This window comes from Dasypus novemcinctus, chromosome 12, assembly GCF_030445035.2.
Source record: "Dasypus novemcinctus isolate mDasNov1 chromosome 12, mDasNov1.1.hap2, whole genome shotgun sequence".
Taxonomy (NCBI): domain Eukaryota; kingdom Metazoa; phylum Chordata; class Mammalia; order Cingulata; family Dasypodidae; genus Dasypus; species Dasypus novemcinctus.
The window spans coordinates 78,323,775-78,343,002 of record NC_080684.1 but is presented as its reverse complement, the minus strand read 5'-3'; the positions used below and the strand labels follow the sequence as shown (position 1 = coordinate 78,343,002).

General features: G+C 39.4%; 1 protein-coding gene across 3 annotated transcripts in view; it reads left to right on the top strand.

Annotated features, from left to right (window-relative positions):
- The window catches only part of CEP83 (centrosomal protein 83), a 196,780-nt gene that overhangs the window by 143,066 nt on the left and 34,486 nt on the right, over positions 1-19,228 (top strand). The window lies entirely within an intron of this gene.

The following is a 19,228-nucleotide window of genomic DNA, read 5'->3' as shown; positions in this document are numbered from 1 at the left end:
TTGTCTCTAATAATGGTTTTGCTTTTAAAGTCTATATCATCTGCTATAAGTATAACTATGCCAACTTTTTTTGTTTGTTTGTTTTTAATGCATGTGTGAAATATCTTTTTCCAGCCTTTCACTTTCAATCTGTTGGTATCCTTAGACTCATATAAGTTGTGTAGAGTTATAGCAGTAAGTAGAGTACCTATAATGAGACAGTCAACTGAATATGGGGAGGAATATAGTATGAATTAAAAGGCCAGTGTTTTCATGAGAGAGGGAAAGAGAAAAGAAAGACAATAATATGAAGAGTGGATAAAAGACAGAAAACAGAACAAAGGTATTAGAAATAAAAAGTCAGACAATTTGGGGGCCAAAGAAAGGGAGGTGGAATGTAAGAGAAATAGTAGATGATGGAGGATAGAAAGATGTAGGGGAAAGAGGATAGTGTAGGTGGCCAAAATCAATACACATGGAAAAGAGGAAATGGAGGATGAGGAAACACAGCAAATGTGAAGTGCTTCCTGCAGCACCTATTATATAAAGAAAAAAAAATAAAAAAGAAGAAAAAGAGAGAAAAGAGAAGAGAAAAAAAGCGGGGGGGGGGGGGGAAGGTGAGGAAATAAGAAAGAAAAAGAGAAAAAAAGAAAAAGGACCTTGGGGGGTAAAATGGAAGAAAAGACCAGGAGACAATGCAATATTAGCAAACGCAAACACAACAACAACAAAAAAGAACCATTTCAAGCTAGGAATCCTCTTTGCAGTTAAATAAAATGCTTAGGGATCCGACCTTCCCCCTTTCTCCCTTCCTTACTTCTCTCTCTCCCAGGGCAGCAGGAAAGCTGCCTGAGAGGTCTGGTAGGAGATTCAAGTGGATCCTTGTTGAACCAACTCAACCCAGAAGACTATGACTCTTTATTTCCAGTGTGAGAGCACCTACACCTCACCAGAAACCCCAAATATGCTATTGGAAGCTTGGATAGCATCTCCTACAATCCCTCCCCTTTAGGTGTGCTAGGAGAGGTCTAATTGATTTTCTGACTCCACCTTCTCCCAGACCAAGTTTCCTATCCCAGGACGTTTAGGTAAATTGGGGTTCCTCAGCAGATTCGCCTCTCATTTCTTCCCAGACTCTCCCCAAGTCAGCTGGTACACTCCTCCAAGCTCAAGGAGAGAAAAAAGAAAAACAACAAAGAACGCAGAGGGCTAGGATAATCAAGGATCTCAGACAGACCTCAGGGCACGGTGGATTCGGGAATGGGAAGTCTGTGATACTGTAGACTCAAGGTGTGTGAGTCTCTGGAGCATAGGCTACCAGGGTTTAGGGGATACAGACCTGGGAACCACGCATTCGGTTCACACGGGGTTTGGGAACACCACAGCACAACAAAGATTTCAGGGATCGCCGCAGCCGGGGTGCCAGCCCTAGGGGGAAGGGTCCCGCCCACAACCTCTGGCCTCTGTGTAGGAGACTCAAAATTCTACCTCTCGCAAGAATCTTCTGTCACTTTCTCACCAAATCGACGTCCAGACACCTCCTGCCCTGCAAAGCACTCGAAACAGTCCGGTCCAGCAGGACTCCGACCCTATTCAGCTGCTTCTTTGCAGAAGAGACTATGAGGTGCACTTATCAGATGCCATCTTGCCCCCCAGTGTGTTTTTTATTTCCCTCATTATGCCTTTCATTCCCATAAAATCTGTTATTTTTATATTTATGCCTTCAAATTCTTCTTTGTGCTCATCTAGTGTCTTCTTAATATCTTTTATCTCTTTAGCCATCTCACTGAATTTATTAAGGAGATTTGTTTGAACATCTGATTAGTTGTCTCAACTCCTTTATTTTACCTGGAGGCTTATCTTGTTTTTTTAACTGGTCATATCTTCCTATTTCTTGGTGTGAATTATAATTTTTTGTTGGTGTCTTACCATCTGGCTTACTAGATTTATTTATTCTGGGTGCAATGTCTCTCTTTAGTTTAGGGTTTTCTTTCTTGCTGGTTGTGTAGTAGGAACCAAGGGTGTAGTTGGTACTGCAAGCTATGGAGGCTGAAGTTGCTCACGTTGTCCCATGAATTGATGAAGCTTCTCCCATGTTCTCCTCTGCCAGAGTTGGGGACCTAGTTATGTAGTAATCCAGGTTGTGCAGGACAAGACTGTCTGTAGTTGCCCGAAGAGACTGATGAAGCTTCATACCCCTTCTTCCCCCTACCTGGGGTAGGGTTGGAGCTGCAGGTATGGGCAGCAATCTGTGCCATGTGGGTTCAAAATTATCACAGTTGCCCAGGTAAATCATCATAGCAACAGCTCCCCCTCCCTGCCAGGGGTGGAGGTGGACCCTCTGGAGTGCCTAACAACCCCTGTGGGCCAAATACACCTGTAGTTGCCCTGTGAGGCTGAGGGAGTCCTGTACCTTCTCCCCTTTGGGGGTGGGAATGGAACCACCAGTGCACAACAGTTCAGTCCCTATAGGCCAAAAGTAGATCCTGTTGCCCCAAGAGGCTAAGGAAACACCAGCTCCCTCCTATCCTATTGAATGATGTAGTTTGATCCATGGGCGCCCAACAGTTCAGTCCCTTAGGCCGAGAGTACTTGCCATTGTCCAGAGAAGATGAAGAAAAAACAGTTCCCTCCTGTCCTGTAAGGGGTGGGAGTGAATCCACAGTCTCCCAACAGTTCAGTCCCTGTAGTCCAAAAATATCCACAGTTGCCTGGAGAGGCTGTGGAGATACCAGACCCCTCCTATCATATTGGGGGTGGGGATAGATCCAGAGGCACCCAACAGTCCAGAGCATGCAGGCCGAAAGTGCCTGCCGTTACCTGAAAAGGCTTCAGAAACACCAGCCCTCTCCTTTCCTGTTGCAGGGTGGGGTGGACCCACAAGTATCCATCAGTCCAGGCCTTGTGGGCCAGAAACACCTTCAGTTACCCAGAGAGACTGGGCAAACACAGTCCCTCTGTTATCATATTAGGGGTAGGGTTGGAGCCATGGGTGCCCAACAGTCGAGTTTGTGTAGGCCAGAAGCACCTGCAGTTGCCCTGAGAGGCGGAGGGTACACCAGCCCCCTCCTATCCTATGGGGGCTAGAGGTGGAGATGGACTTGAAGGCACTCAACGAAACAGTTCATGTCGGCTGAAAACTGAAAAGGCTGAAGAAACCCCTGTCCTATTGGGGTGTGGGGATGCAACCCCAGGTATCTGATTATTCAGTCTGTGCAGTCCAAAAGTGCCTGCAATTGCCTTGGAGAGCCTGGTGCTGGTCATCCCAGTTTCCTCCCTGCCAGAGGTGGGGCTAGAGCCTAGGTTAGGACTGCAGCCTGATCTTGGTGGAAAGAAGCCATTCCCAGACTTCACTGTGATTTTCAGTCAGCCTGGCTTTCCGTCATGCCTGGGGCAGAGTCAAAATCGTGGCTACGGGCCTCTTTCTAACTTGGACAGGTTCAAACTGAAGGATTATACTTGAGCTAACCAAGACTAATCACTAGCTGAAGTCAGTGGACAATCGTCTCTCTTCCTCCCCTGATTATGGAAAATGGAGCTTCTAATTCCAGCCACAGAATAGCTCCTGAGGTGGCTTGTACCACTAGAGTAGGATAGGATGGGCACTGGCCTCTGTGGTGTGGCTTGTAGTTTCCCAGGGAGGTAGTACCGGTCCCCCCAGCTTCCTCCCTGCCAGAGGTGGGGCTGGGAGTTAGGCTAGAGCTGCAATCTGATCTGGGTGGAAAGAAGCCGGTCCGTACCAGCACTGTGGTTTTCAATCAGCCCCCTTCCCCTTATGGTGGGGGCAGAGTTAAAATGGTAGTTACTGGCCTCTTTCTGACTTTGATAGTTTCAAAGTTTAGCTGTTCTTAGGATTATGCTTTAGCCCACTGAATTTACTAACCAGTAGCTGAAGTCGGTGCCACACTGTTTTTAAGAAATTTTTAAGAAATAAAATTCTTATTTTATTTTAAGAAATAAGTTTTAAGAAATAAGTTTCTAACTCCAGCCATGGAATAGCTCCTGGGGTGGCTTGTGCCACCATCACTGGCCTCTGTGGCATGGAGGGCTCTACTCACGAATTTTCTCTGCAAGTGGGCAGTCTCCTCCTTCATCCTTTTGAGGATTTTGCAGGATGATTTTCCTGGGGCCCCCAAACAGGTGCTTTAGATCTAGCTCTGGGTGATTACTAGCTGCCCTGTAGCAGAAGCTGACTCTTGGAGCTCTTTACTCTGCCACCATCTTGACTTAAACCCCTCTAATGTATTTTTAATCATATCCATTGTTTCTTTCCTTACCATAACCTCTGTTACTTTTCTTTGCAAGCTTTTAAATTGTTTTTATGCCCACCCAGTATTTTCTTAAAATCCTTTATCTCTTTAGTCATATTTTCCTTCAATTGATTTGGGAAATTTCTGTGATTATCATTGATTAGTTGTCCTAAATCCTGTCTTTTCAGGAGTTTTGGTTTGTTTCTTTGCCTGGGCCATCTCTTCCTGTTTCTTAGTATGGCCTGTGATTTTTTCTTTTAATCCCCACCCCCTTGTGGCTTTTTGCTTGCTTTCTGCTCTCTGTGTCCATTTGCTGTGTGCTCTTCTGTGTTTTTGCTTTGTCTCCCTTTTTTGTTGCACCACCTTGCTGACCTGGCTGTCCGCAGTGCTTGTGGGCCAGGCGGCTGCCCATGGATTGTGGGCTGGGCGGCACTCCGCAGCGCTTGCGGGCAAGCTTGCTTTCGTAAGGAGGCCCCAGGATGTGAACCAAGGGCCTCCCATATGGTAGACGGGAGCCCAACTGATTGAGCCACAACCGCTTCCCTGGCCTGTAATTTTTTCCTTATGTCTAGGTATCTGAATATGTTAGTGAATTTACAATAAAGGTCAATTTCTCTCTCTTGTCTAGTTGTCTTTTATGCTTTTTTTTTCCACAGCTCTTCTTTGATTTTTGGCTTAATTAACCCCAAGTCTTTAAAATGGCCCACTTTAGTTATCAAACTAGAGCCAGGAACTTACTAATTGGCCACAGAACCAATCCAAGGGGTCTTGGGCAAGAGACTCCAGAAAGTGATTTTTTCCCTTGCAGTTTCTTGGCCAGCCAGCAGATGGCGCTCATTGGTGAGTCTTTCCATTGAGGTGTCTCTTTCTAACCCCCACGCTGGTGATTCTGGTCTGGCCAGAGCCAAGATTCAAATCAGGCTCTGCATGCCAAACTCACTAAAAAGAAACTGCTCTTTCACACCCGCTGCATTCTCCCTCTTTCCAGAGAGGACAGCTTCTGTTCCCCTCTCAGTTGGCCACAATGAGCCATGGGTTTTATCCAGGCTGTTTGTCTTGAGGGTGGGGGATGGATGCCATTCCCAGTCATCAGGACTAGTAACTCCTGGTTTTCTTTTTACCTTCTTTTTCTCTCTGTCCCTTGCCCTCCTGGAGGATGTGCAGCACTGTCCTGGTCTGCAGCCCTCTAAGCAGGTCCTTCAGACACCTTTTTGCCCTTCCTCCATTGTTTTTGTAAGAGAGTTAATAAGCCCTGGCTACCTACTCCAATGCCGTCTTCCTGGAAGTCCCCTTGATACTGATATGTACTGTTTTTATTACTATTTTAAAAAATAATTGTCTTTTATCAATTTGTGCTTTCTTTTTCATGTAAGAGTTGTCAGAAGATTTTTTGAGTTCCAGGTAGAAAGGCCATTTTGGTAATAATTTCTAGTTTTATTGCATTGTAATCACAGTGTGTATTGTATGATTTCTACTTTATAGAACTTGCTGATATGTACTTTTTTTAAAGATTTATTTTTTATTTCTCTCCCCTTCCCCACCCCGGTTGTCTGTTCTCTGTGTCTATTTGCTGTGTCTTCTTTGTCCGCTTCTGTTGTCAGTGGCATGGGAATCTGTGTTTCTTTTTGTTGTGTCATCTTGCTGTGTCAGTTCTCTGTGTGCGGCACCATTCCTGGGCAGGCTGCACTTTCTTTCACGCTGGGTGGCTCTCCTTACGGGGCGCACTCCTTGCGCGTGGGGCTCCCCTACGCGGGGGACACCCCTGTTTGGCAGGGCATTCCTTGCGCGCATCAGCACTGCGCATGGGCCAGCTCCACATGGGTCAAGGAGGCCCAGGACTTGAACCGTGGACCTCCCATGTGGACGGTTCCTCCCATGTGGTAGACGGACACCCTAACCACTGGGCCAAAGTCCGCCGCCCACAGCACTCCTTTGCACGCAGCAGCACTGCGCATGGGCCAGCTCACCACATGGCCAGGAGGCCCTGTCTAAAACCCTGTACCTCCAGTATGGTAGGCAGATGCTCTGTCAGTTTAGCCATATCTGCTTCCCTGCTGATATGTTCTTTGTGACCTAACATATCAAGTCCAGGACTAAGATGAGGCAAGTTTGCACTCAAGGTGCAAAATTGAAGGAGACACTCTCTGTTATGTGCTAGTCCTGCATTTGCATCTGCTTGCCAGGAAGTGTCTCCTTAAATTTTTTACGAGGCCACCACTCAGCCTTAGTCCTTGCTATATTATCAATTTTTGTGAGTGTTAACTAACCACTCAAGAAGAAACTGCTCAATTTAAGAGTTATATAGTTTGATATGTACGTCCATAAGTTCTACCTCATTAACTATGATGGGCTTTGGTCTTCTGTATACTTATTTTTTGTCCACTTAATCTGTCTTGTACAAAAAGTAATATATTAAAGTCTCCCATTATTATTAGTGTGTTTTTTCTGTCTATGATGCCTTGCATTTCCTATAGTTTTGCTTCATAAAGATGATTGCTGTGTTATTTGGTATGTAGATATTAATAATTTATATATAGTGAAATATGGCTTTTAGCATTAAAAAGTGCTTTTCTTTGTCACATTTAATTCACTTTTTTGCTTGAATTCTACATTTTCTGATATCACTATTCTTATAGTTTCCATTTGCCAGGCATGTTTTGTTCAAGCCCTTATTTTTCATCTTTTAGAATCTTGTTGTTTTTTTTAAATGTGCCTTGTATACAGCACATAGTTGGGTCTGTCTTTGTGAGCCAAACAGAAGATTTTTAAAAATTTTATTGGGTGAGATAAGCCCATTTACATGCAGCCCATTCGTATTGTAGCCCTTGTTATCCTGCAGAGGATTGCATGAGAAATCACTTGCTGGGATTTGGGTTTTGTTTTGTTTTCTTTTCTTTTTCTACTTATATTTGTTTTGAAGTTTGGGCATTTCTGTCTTTCATTTATGCTAAGGACATTGTTTAGTGTGGCTTTATTTCTTCTTGCTTTTCTATATCGTTTTTGCAGAGTGTGTGGGTAGACATAAAACTAGGTATCTGCTGTTTTTTCAGCTATCTGGAAGTCCCCTATATCTGCTTTTTGAATTCTAAAATCTTAGTGACTTTCTCTAATGTTGTAGATTGAGGTTGAATGGCTTTTAAAAATCTTTTATTCTTTAAGCTGTATGTTGTATTGTGGGACAAGTTGCTTAATCTCCATTATTCAGAAAAGATGTTTCAGCTAGGGGTATATGTATTATTTAGGTATGTCAGGTTTTATGAGCTATTAATTTATATTACTAGTGGCTACTGTTCTAGAATTAAAAATTTGTAATGGATTTTGAGAGCCAATCTTGTCCAGTTTTTTACTTTTAGGTCTGAACATTTCTGAACTATTCTGGACAGGTAGTTTTTGTTGTTTGATTGGGTTTTTATTGTTGTTTGTTTTGATATGTTTTTTAATTTGACAGGTAGTGTTCTTTTTTTTATTTTGGCTTTTTTTTTTTTAAAGATTTATTTATTTGCTTATTTTTAATTTATCCTCCCCACCCCCCAGGTGGTTCTCTCGTCTGTCGGCTCATTGTTTGCTCTCCTTCTCCAGGAGACCCAGGAACCGAACCTGGGACCTCACACGTGGGAGGCAAGTGCCCAGTGGCGCAAGCCACATTTGCTCCCCGCCAGCTGTAGTGTCTGCTGGCTTGTGGCATCTGCTCATTTAGGTGTCTAGCTCATGGTGGCAGGTGCAGCTTCTAGCTCACTGTGGCATGTGTGGCCTCTGCTCATCTTCTTTAAGAGACACGGGGACCCGAACCGAGGACCTCCTATATGGTAGTGGGGCACCCAGCTGATTGAGCCACATCTGCTTCCTGACAGGTAGTTTTTTATCTGTCCTTGAAAATCTCCAGAAAAGAGGAGATCCTCTCTAGGAGTCCCACTCCAATCATTCCAATGTTTTATCCTACTATGGTCCCACAGTTTAGCCAGTTGAAATCTATTCTGTTTCAATTTAAATTCATTTATGCTGGTTTGGGCTTCTTTCTCCAAAAGGATAAAATGTTCAGCATTCTGTCATTACTTGAAGACAAAAACAATCTTAGCCCTTGGATTTTTGTTTTGCTATATAAAACAGCTTTAATTCCTTTAATATAAATCATTTTCTATTCTATTAGCCACTTTGATCATTTTTCTTAGGTTCCTCTTCTGTGTCTCCAGATTGTTTATAATGTGTAATTGACCCCAACTTATTTTTAATAAGAACAAAATATCCAATATAAAATATTGCAAAAGGAGCAATTCCCAATATTTTCATGACTTATTTTTTAAAGGTCTATTGTTGTGATGGTCTGTAAGTCCAGCTACATCAATTTTGATCATCCAGTAAAATAATCATAACTGCAACTTGTCTTTTTTAGAATTTGAGATTTGTGAGGAAATGACTACCTATAGAGAAAAGAAACTTGCCAAGGAAATGAAAAGTGTAAATCATATAAAGCAGACATCTGTTTATATACAAACGACAATATCTGTGATAAGTAGGGTTAATCACTGCTTTGGCAGATGCTTTAAAATTATTAATTACGTTATCAGTCTTTTGTATTCATTAAAGTGATATCTTCACCACTAGCCTGTCATAGTGCCAAGAGTAGTAAAATTATTTTCCCAAAACTATTTTACATTTCAAAGAACCTGCCTCACTCACATTTAGACTTAATACTTCGTAAAAGTATTTGTAAATTAAACATATGTAAAAATCACAGGAGCTTAAATATAGTAAGCTATACAGTCAGTACCTTTGTAGTTATAATAGTAACTCAACTCAAACTAGCTCAAGCAAAAATCAATTGTGGATTGGACAGCATTTGTGCTAGTTTCATTGGTGCCTGGATCTAGGAACTCAAATGTGGTCAGATGAGAGCGGCTTCCTCCTGCCTTTTCTCTCCCTCCTCCCTTCTTTTTCTTCTTTCTTTCTTCTGGGTCTACTTCTCTCCACCTGCTTTCTCTCTGAGGCCGAGTCTATATGTGGAGATGGAGACCCAAGAAGACAGAGTTCTTACTTGCCTACTCAAATTAGAAAAATCTCCAGAATTTTGGCCTACCTAACTCATGCCCATTTCAGGGTCTATCACTGTGACTAGGGGAATGAGACATTCTGACTCAACCCAGGTTGTATGCCTGCTTCTTTGAGAGGGGGGAGGTGAGGAGGAGGGATGTACATTTTATTATTAGAAGTAGGAGGAGAAACAGGTGCTGAGGAGGTAACAGCAGTAACTATCTAAGGGAAAGGGAAATTGGTCATTAAAATATCCTGTAGGAAATACTCCTCAATTTATCTTTGGCATGGCTTAAAGCTTGGTAGTTCTCTTGGTTAATAACACCAAAGCCAGAGCTGTATTTTCTGCTTGGAAAGCTTCCTAATTTTTTCTTAAGCTTTTTATGAACATTTTGATTTCATCATTTTGATTTCTTCAATTTGGGCTTTTTTGTTGCCTATAGTAGATATTTGCTTTTTTCTTTTTTAAACTTTCTATCATTTAATATATCCTCCCTTCTATTTACATCCCATCTTGAGAAGAATTATCTATTGTGTATCATCCTGTAGGAAACAGGAGACTGATACTTCACCAACTGGACAAGTTCTCTTCCAAAATTGAAACTGCAAGGTAAGTGATAGAAGAATGTGTGGCAAGGAATCAGAGGCATGGATTCCTGTCAGTTATTTTAGCCTGGGTTCTGGTTTTCTAATTCTCTAGTGATTCATTGAGGAATTCTTTTGTCCTTCCAGTACAGTCCCTTTTTGCTAATAATGGCTAAAGTTCATTTTCAATGCACACTAAGCAAGAACTTTGCTTTCAACAAGTTAGCCTAAGGAGGCTACTATCATTCTCCAGGAGACTTATTCTAGGAGTCCTTGGGAATAGAGAATTAACAAATACAACTTATCTTACTTTCTCTATCTATTGCTTTGCCTTGATAAAGGAGACTGACATCAAATGAAGCCTGTGCTGCCCAGTGTGGTATTACTAGCCCATATGTCCAATTTAAATTAATTAAAATATTAAAGAAACTAAAAATTCAGTTCCTTGATCACACTAACCACATTTCTTTTTTTTTTTTAATGATTTATTTATTTATTTATCTCCTCCCCCCCCCCCCCCTCGGTTGTCTGCTCTCTCTGTCCATTTGCTGTCTGTTCTTCTGTGACCACTTCTATCCTTAGGAGCAGCACTGGGAATCTGTGTTTCTTTTTGTTGCGTCATCTTGTGTCAGCTCTCCATGTGTGCTGCGCCATTCTTGGGCAGGCTGCACTTTCTTTCCCACTGGGCGGCTCTCCTTATGGGGCGCACTCTTTGTGCGGGGGACACACCCCTGCATGGCACGGCACTCCTTGCGCACATCAGCGCATGGACCAGCTCCACACGGGTCAAGAAGGCCCGGGGTTTGAACCACGGACCTCCCATGTGGTAGGTGGATGCCCTATCCATTGGGCCAAGTTCACTTCCCTAACCACATTTCAAATGCTCAGTAGCCACATGTAGCTAAGATATCGTATTGGATGGGGCAGATTATAGAACATTTCCATCATTGAAGAAAATTCTATCAGTGCTGCTGGCTGGAAGCTCCTTGAGAGTAGAGATTCTGTCTGTGTCACTCCTATATCTGTAACAGTTACAACTGGACTCACCATTTGTAGGCACTTAGTAAATATTTGTTGAATGTTGAAATGACGTGTGCTAGCTGTCTATCACAGAAAACCTAGGCCGTAATCATCACAGTTTGGTACCCATACTTTTAAGGGAACTGGGACAAGCCCAGTCTTCCAGTTCTTCCAGTTTCCATTTAAACTCTTCTGTAGCTGTGTTCTCTGTTATATGTTGACCCTCTGGCCTACATAATGTTTCTACTACTTTTATTTCCATCATTACTTTTAAAATGTAAACTACTTGTGATAGTTTTTCCATTGCCCAACTTACTCATTCTTCACCTGATTTCTCTCCACTGTCTACCCATTAAAGCTCTCCTTTTAACTACTTCCACTGTAGCCTCTGGAGTCCCTATTCCATTGCCAATAAGTTTTTTGGAATCTCAACTTGTTTTAAAAAAAACATCCTCTCGCTGAAACCTGATTTTCTTCTGATGGTATATATGCCTTTGCAGCCCTATTAAATAGAAGTTATTCTTCCTTTCTCCCTCTTGTAACTTGGGGTTAAAAGGGAGAAATCAGCATTTGTGGGTTAAAATGGTTTTTCCTCTGATATTCATTGTATCCATCATATTCTTATGTTTTTTTCCTAGTCAGTTCCTGACCTACAGGATATTCCTCAGTGGTCACCAAGAATTTTGACATCTGGCTCAACTTTTCTCTGTCTCTCGTTATCATTCTTAGTGACTATGGCATCTATATTGTTGAACCATTGAACACCTTAATAGTTCATGTATCTTCACTCTGGCAATTCTTTATCTGGATTGCATTTCAGCAGCCCATATGCCTGACTATAACTTGGAGCTTGTCATCCTCTAGAACCAATAACTTCAAAGAGATAAATATCTTTTCTTTCTCTCATCTACTCCCCTTCACTGAATCTATTGAAACTGGTAGCTTTGAATTCTCTTTTTTCTTCCAGTCTATTAACCTGGCTCTTGTGCCTCCTATTCAGCTTAGAAACTATTTATCTTCTCTTCAGCTCTGCTCTCCCTTGTCTGAGTGAAGACTGCTGGATATGATTTCTTTCAATTTCCCTGTTAGATTTCTGTATCTTCAACTATTCTCTCCTTCTTTTCTATCTTAGTGAAAATATCCTTTCTCTCTTCACTTCATTTGATTCCAACTCCATTGTTTCCTCTTGTGATCTTTCTTTACCAATTATCCTCTTCTTGACCTTTTTCTTTAATTTTTCTACCTCAGACCTTATTTTGCCTTCAAGGCTCAGCTCAGGTTTTGTCTCTGCAATGTTGTCTTTCCTGATCCCCTAATGAAAATTACACATTCTTCTGTACTTTATACTTTTATTATAAGACTTATTTTCTTTTTTAATAATTTATTTTTAATTGTAGTAAAAAATATATTACAAAATCACTTAATCATTTTAATTGAGCAATTCTTTGACAAAAGTGTATTGATAATAACTGTAACTTTGACACACTATTTCCAGGCTGTTTTCACCAAACATTAAATCCAAACTCATATTCATTAAGCAGTAACTCCCCATTCCCCCTCCCATCAACCCTTGTAATGACTATTCTGCTTGCTGTCTCTATGAATTTTCTTATTAAGGATTTCATGTGAGAGAAATCATAATATTTTTTGTCTTGCTTATTTCATTCAACATGATGTTCAAACTTCATGCATGGTGTAGCATGTACTGCCATGTCACTTCTTTTTATGGCTGAATAATAATAGTCATGGCATGGATATACCACATTTTGTTTATTCATTCATATCTTATTGGATATTTGGGTTGCTTCCACCTTTTGGCTATTGTGAATAATGGTGCGATGATTATTGAATACAAATACCTGCCAGAATTCTTTTGGGTATATAATTTAGTAGTAGAATTTCTGGGTTCTATAGTAATTTTAATTTTCTGAGGTACCTGTGATGGTTTAAAGTTGTATGTATCTCAGAAAAACATGTTCTTAAATCTAATCCATTCCTGTGCATGTGAACCCATTGTAGGTAGGACCTTTTGTTGAGGATACTTTAGTTAAGATGTGGCCCACCTCAATCAGAATGGGTCTTAATCCTATTTCTAGAGCCAGTTATAAGTGGAGTAAAATTGTGACAGAGAGAAAAACACAGGAAACAAGCAGCTACATCAGTAGAACTCAGTAGAGAAGGGAGAGACCAGAAGATGCCTCCATGTATCTTGCCATGTGACAGAGGAGCCAAGAATTGCCAGCAGCCAGGTCCAGAATGCCACAGTCTTCGAGGAGAAACCATCACCTTGATGATGCCTTAATTTGGACTTTTTCCCACCTCAAACTATGAACGAATAAATTTCCACTTAGAAAAACTGAACCATTTCATGATATTTGCTTGAGCAGCCTAGGAAACTAATACACTGATAAAACTGTTTTCCACAGTGGATGCTCTTATACTGTAAGAGGGTTCCTATTTCTCTTTACATTTTCACCAACACTTAACCTTCAGTTTTTTTTAATAGCCATCCTAGTAAGTGTGAAATGGTATATATCATTATATTTTAATTTGCATTTCTCTAATGGTCAATGATATTAAACATCTTCTTATATACTATTGGCCATCTGAATATCTTGTTTGGAAAAATGTCTACTCAGAGTACTGGCCCATTTTCTAATTGGGTTTTTTAAAAGTTCTTTAGTTATATGTGTTATTTATATATTCTGGATATTAAGCCCTTATCAGATATGGGTTATAAATGTTTTGTCCCATTCTATAGGTTGTCTTTTTACTTTCTTGATAATGTCCTTTGATGCACAAAAGTTTTTAAATTTTGATGAAGTCCATTTTACCTACTTTTTATTGTAATGCTTGTGCTTTGGTGTAAAGTCTAAAAATCCATTTGCCTACTACAAGGTCCTGAAGCTTTTTCCCTATATTCTGTAGTATTATATTTAGGTCATTGATCCATTTTGAATTAAGATTTGTGTATGGTGAGAGGTAGGGGTCCACATTCATTCTTTTACATGTTGTCCCAGTACCATTTGTTGAAGAGAATATTCTTTTTCCTATTGAATGGATTTGGTTCTCTTGTTAAAACTCAACTGGCACAGATGTGTGGATTTAACCCTTGACCCACAATTCTATTCCACTGACCTATATGTGCATCATCACAGCAGTTTTGTAGCTTTGAAGGAAGTTCGGGCCCTCTAACTTTGTTCTTTTTCAAGATTGTTTTGGCTATTCAGGGCCCCTTATAATTCCATATGAATTTCAAGATCAGATTTTCCATTTCTGCAAAAAAGACTGCTGGAATTTTGATAAGGATTACATTAAGTTTGTAGATCACATTAGGGAGTATGGATGTCTTAAAAGTACTAAGTCGTGAACTTGGTATTTCTATTTATTTAGGTCTTTAATATCTTTCAGCAATATTTTATAATTTTCATTGTATAGGTCTTTCACCTACTTGGTTAAGTTTCTTCCTATTCCTATGTATTATATTCTTTTAGATGATATTGTAAATGGAATTGTTTTCTTGATTTCCTTTTCAGATTGTTCATTACTGGTGAATAGGAACCCACTAGACTTAGGCACGTTTATTTTGTATCTTGCAACTTTATTGAGTTCATTTTTAGTTCTAGTAACTTTCCTATAGATTCTTTGGAATTTTTTGTATATAGGATTATGTCATCTGCAAATGGGACTAATTTGACTTATTCCTTTCCATTTTGGATGCCTTTCTTTCTCTTGCCTGATTGCTTTGGCTAGAACTTCCTGTACAATGTACATTAACAATGGTGACAGTGAGCATCCTTGTCTTGTTCCTACTTTTATGAGGAAAGCTTTCATTCTTTCACCTTGAATATCATACATGCTGTGGGTTTTTCATAAATGACCTTTATCATGTTGAGAGAGTTCCCTTCTATTCCTAGTTTCATGTTTTTATCAAGAAAGGATGTTGCATTTTGTTAAATGCCTTTTCTGTATTAATTGAGATGATCATGTGTGTTTTTTCCCTTCATTCTATCAATGTGGTATATTAAAATAATTTTCTTATATTGAACCATCAGTGCAGTCCTAGAATAAATCCCATTTGGTCATGTTGTATAATCCTTTTAATATACTGTTGGATTTGGTTTGCCAATATTTTGTTGTGGATTTTTGCATCTATGTTCATAAGGGATATTGGTCTGTAATTGTCTTTTCTTGTGCTGTCTTAATCTAGCTTTGGTATCAGTAATGCTTCATAGGATGAGTTAGGAACTAATCCCTTCTTTTCTATTTTTGTAAGAGTTTGAGGATTGGTGTTAAATCTTTAAATATTTGGTAGAACTAAGCAGTGAAACCATCTGGTTCTGGACTTTATTTGTTAGGAGAGTTTTGATTACTGATTCAATTGTTTTTACATATTATATGTCTGTTGTTTGTTTCGCTTTCTTGCATCAGATTAGGTAATTTGTATGTTTCTAGGAATTTGTCCATTTCATCTAGGTTTTCTAATTTGTTGGCATATACATAGTACCTTCTTAAAATCCTTTTTATTTCTATAAGTTTGGTGGTAATGTCTACACTTTCATTCCTGATTTTAGTTATTTATGTCCTCTCTCTCTTTTTCTTTGTCAGTCTGGCTAACAATTTGTCAATTTTACTGTTCTTTTCAAAAAAACAACTTTTGATTTTGTTGAGTCTCCCATGTTTTTCTATTCTCTATGTCATTTATCTGGGCTCTAATCTTTATTATTTCCTTCTATTAAATTTGTGTTTAATTTGCTCTTGTTTTAGTTCCTTTAGGTGTGATGTTAGATTATTGATTTATGAACTTTCCTCTTCTTTTTTTTTTTTAAGGAAGTACTGGGGATTGAACCCATGACCTCATACATATGAAGCAGGTGCTTGACCACTAAGCTGCATCTACTCTTCTCTTTTTTTTTTTTAAGATTTATTTTTATTTATTTCTCTCCCCTTCCCCGCCCCCGCCCCCCCCATTGTCTTCTCTCTGTGTCCATTCACTGTGTGTTCTTTGTCTGCTTGCATTCTTGTCAGCGGCACTGGGAATCTGTGTCTCTATTTTTGTTGTTGCATCATCTTGCTGTGTCAGCTATTGATGTGTGACACCGCTCCTGGGCAGGCTGCCCTTTTTTCACACAGGGCGGCTCTCCTTGAGGGGCGCACTCCTTGTGTGTGGGGCTCCCTTATGTGGGCGACACCCCCGTGTGGCATAGCCCTCCTTGCGTGCATCAGCACTGCGCGTGGACCAGCTCACCACATGGGTCAGGAGGCCCTGGGTGTGAACCCTGGACCTCCTATGTGGTAGGCAGACACTCTATCAGTTGACCAAATCTGCTTCCCCCTTCTTTTTTAATGTAGTCATTTAGAGCTATAAATTTCCCTCTGAGCACTGCTTTCACTGCATCCAACAAGTCTTTTTAATGTTACAATTTTTATTTCAGTCATCTCAAAAAATTTTGTCATTTCCCTTGTGATTATTTCTTTGACCCAATGGTTATATAATAGTGTGCTGCTTAATTTCCACATATTTGTGAAGTTTCCTGTTTTCCTTCTGTTATTTGTTTGTAGCTTTATTCCATCATGGTCTGAGACAGCACTTAAATATTTCAATATTTTTAAATTTATTAAGAGTTGATATGTGATCTGTCCTGGAAAATGTGCCTTGTGTACTTGAGAAGAATATGTATTCTGCTGTTGTTGGAGTGTTCTATATATAAATTCTCTAGGTCTAACTGGTTAATAGTATTCAAGTCCTCTATATCCTTATTGATATTCTGCTTAGATATTCTATCAACTATTGAAACTGTTGTACTGAAATTTCCAACTATTATTGTAGAACTATCTATTTGTTCATTCTGTCAATTTATGCTCCAATATTTTTGGACTCTGTTGTGAGGTGCTGTATATGTTTACAATTGTTATATGTTCTTGCAGGATTGAACCTAAAATTAAAATATAATACCCTTCTTTGTCTCTTATAATCTTGTTTTGACTTAAAGTCTATTTTGCCTGGCATTTATATAGCCACTCTGGCTCTCTTTTGATTACTGGCTACAAGGAATATATTTCTCCCTCTTTTGCTTTAACAATTGTGTTTTTGTATCTAAAGTGAGTCTCTTAATGACAGTGTATAGATGGATCATGAGTTTTCATACACTCTGCCAGTCTCTAACTTTCAATAAGGAAGTTTAATCCATTGACATTTAAGGTAATAACTGAGAAGAAAGAATTTTCTTCTGCCATTTAGCTATTTGTTTTCCATATGTCTTGTATGTTTTTTGTTCTTTAGTTACTCCATCACTGCCTTTTAAAATATTTAGTTGTGTTTTTTTATAGTGTCATTTTGGTTCCCTTCTTCCCTTTTCTTTGTGTGTTTTAGTTATTTTTTTAGTGGTTACCTTGTAATTGCAAATACATCTTTAACTAATAATAACCTAGTTCAACTGCTACCAACCTAGTTTTAGTAGTATATAACCTTGCTACTTCTATATATTCTTCCCTCCCCTTTTAAATTGTTTTTTGTGTCAGATTGCATCTTCATACACTATGTGCCAGAGATTTATGTTACACAATTGCATGTTATGTTATTTAGATTGGGAAGGAGCAGTTACAAATCAAAAGTACAGTAATGTAAGATTTTATATTTATAGTAGCTACCTTTACTGGTGATCTTTATTTCTTCTTATTGCCTTGAGTTGTGGTCTGTTGACTTTTTATTTTAACCTGAAAGACTTCCTTTAGCATTTCTTCAAGGGCATATGTTCTGGTAATGAACTCTTTCAGCTTTTGTTTATCCATAAATGTCTTAATTTCTCCTTCATTTTCCAAAGATAATTTTTCAGGATATAGAATTCTTGGTTGACATTTCTTTTTTCTTTAAGGATTTTAAATATACCATCCCACTGTTCTGGTCTCCATGGTTTCTTACGAGAAATACACTGATAACCTTATCGGGGATTCCTTTCCTGTGACAAGTCGTTTTTTTCTTGCTGCTTTCAAAATTCTTTCTTTGTCTTTGGATTTTGACAATTTCTCTGTAATGTATCTTGGTGTAACTCTCTTAGAGTCTATTTGGCTTGAAGTTCATTGAGTTTCTTGAACATGTATATTCACGTCTTTCATCAGATTTGGGAAGCTTGGGTCATTATTTCTATAAATATTTTTTCTGCCTCTTTCTCTTTTGTCTTCCTGGCACTCCAGTGATGTGTGTGTTGATATACTTAATGTGTCCCATAGGTCTTTTAGGCTCCTCACATTGGATAATTTCTATTATCTTCAAGTTCATCAATCCTTTCTTCTGCCTGTTCACATCTGTTGTTAAATTCATCTAAAGAGCTTTTCATTTCAACTACTGTACTTTGCAGCTTCAGAATTTATTTCATTCCTTTTTAAAAATTTTCTATCTTTATTTTGTTCAGACAAACTTTTCCTAATTTCCTTTAGTTCTTTGTATATGGATTCCTTTAGCTCATTGAATATATTTCAAAAAATTGATTTAAAGTCTTTGATTAATAGTTCCAATTTATGAGTTTCCTCAAGGATAGTTTCTCTCAAATTATTTTTTTCCTGGTGAATGGGCCATGCTTTCCTGTTGTTGTTGTTTTTTTGTCTGTGTTAACATTTTTTTGTTGAGAACTGGACATTGAGTTTTATGCTGTTGGTTACTCTGGAAATCGAGTTCTTTCATTCCTCTGGGATTACTGGGGTTTTTTTGCTTTGTTTTGTTTCAATGTTGTTGTTGAGGTCTAGAGCCATCAACAGTGATTTTTCTGAACTATTTTGTTCCTACATAGGGAATGAAAAGTGACTAGAGGAAAGAAAAAAACATAGGTACTGTTTCTTAAGATTCCTCTGTCACTTTCTGCTGAGGGGGTTTGGAACAATGGCTGCCTTCAGAGCTTGCCTCCCAGCAATCTGAAGTAGCTAATCCAAAGCAGTAGTCAGTGATCAGATCTCACTCCTTTGGATTTTGGGGGGACTAGGTTGTCATAACCCATCCTGGCACTAGTAAGCTGTACTTGGAGCCTGACCTGCAGTCTCTGCTGCTGCCTGCCATGTGACTGGTGGTTGGGGGATGATAGCCACTGCACAAAGGGTGAAATTCACTGATACTTACCTCAGTTTAATAGCCTCTTCCTCCAGCTCTCCCTTGGATGCTACATAGTGTTCCACTACACTCCAGAGTCCAAAATAGTTGATTCAGATAGTTCCTGCCAGGTCATAGTTTGGTAGAGGGACTGATTCCTGTAGCTTCCTACTATTCCATCTTCCCACAGTTTTCCCAAGACTTATTTTCTTAAGACTTGATTTGACACATCTTAAATAAACCTTTTAATCAAGAGATGCTATACTTTACTCCTAAATACACAGCC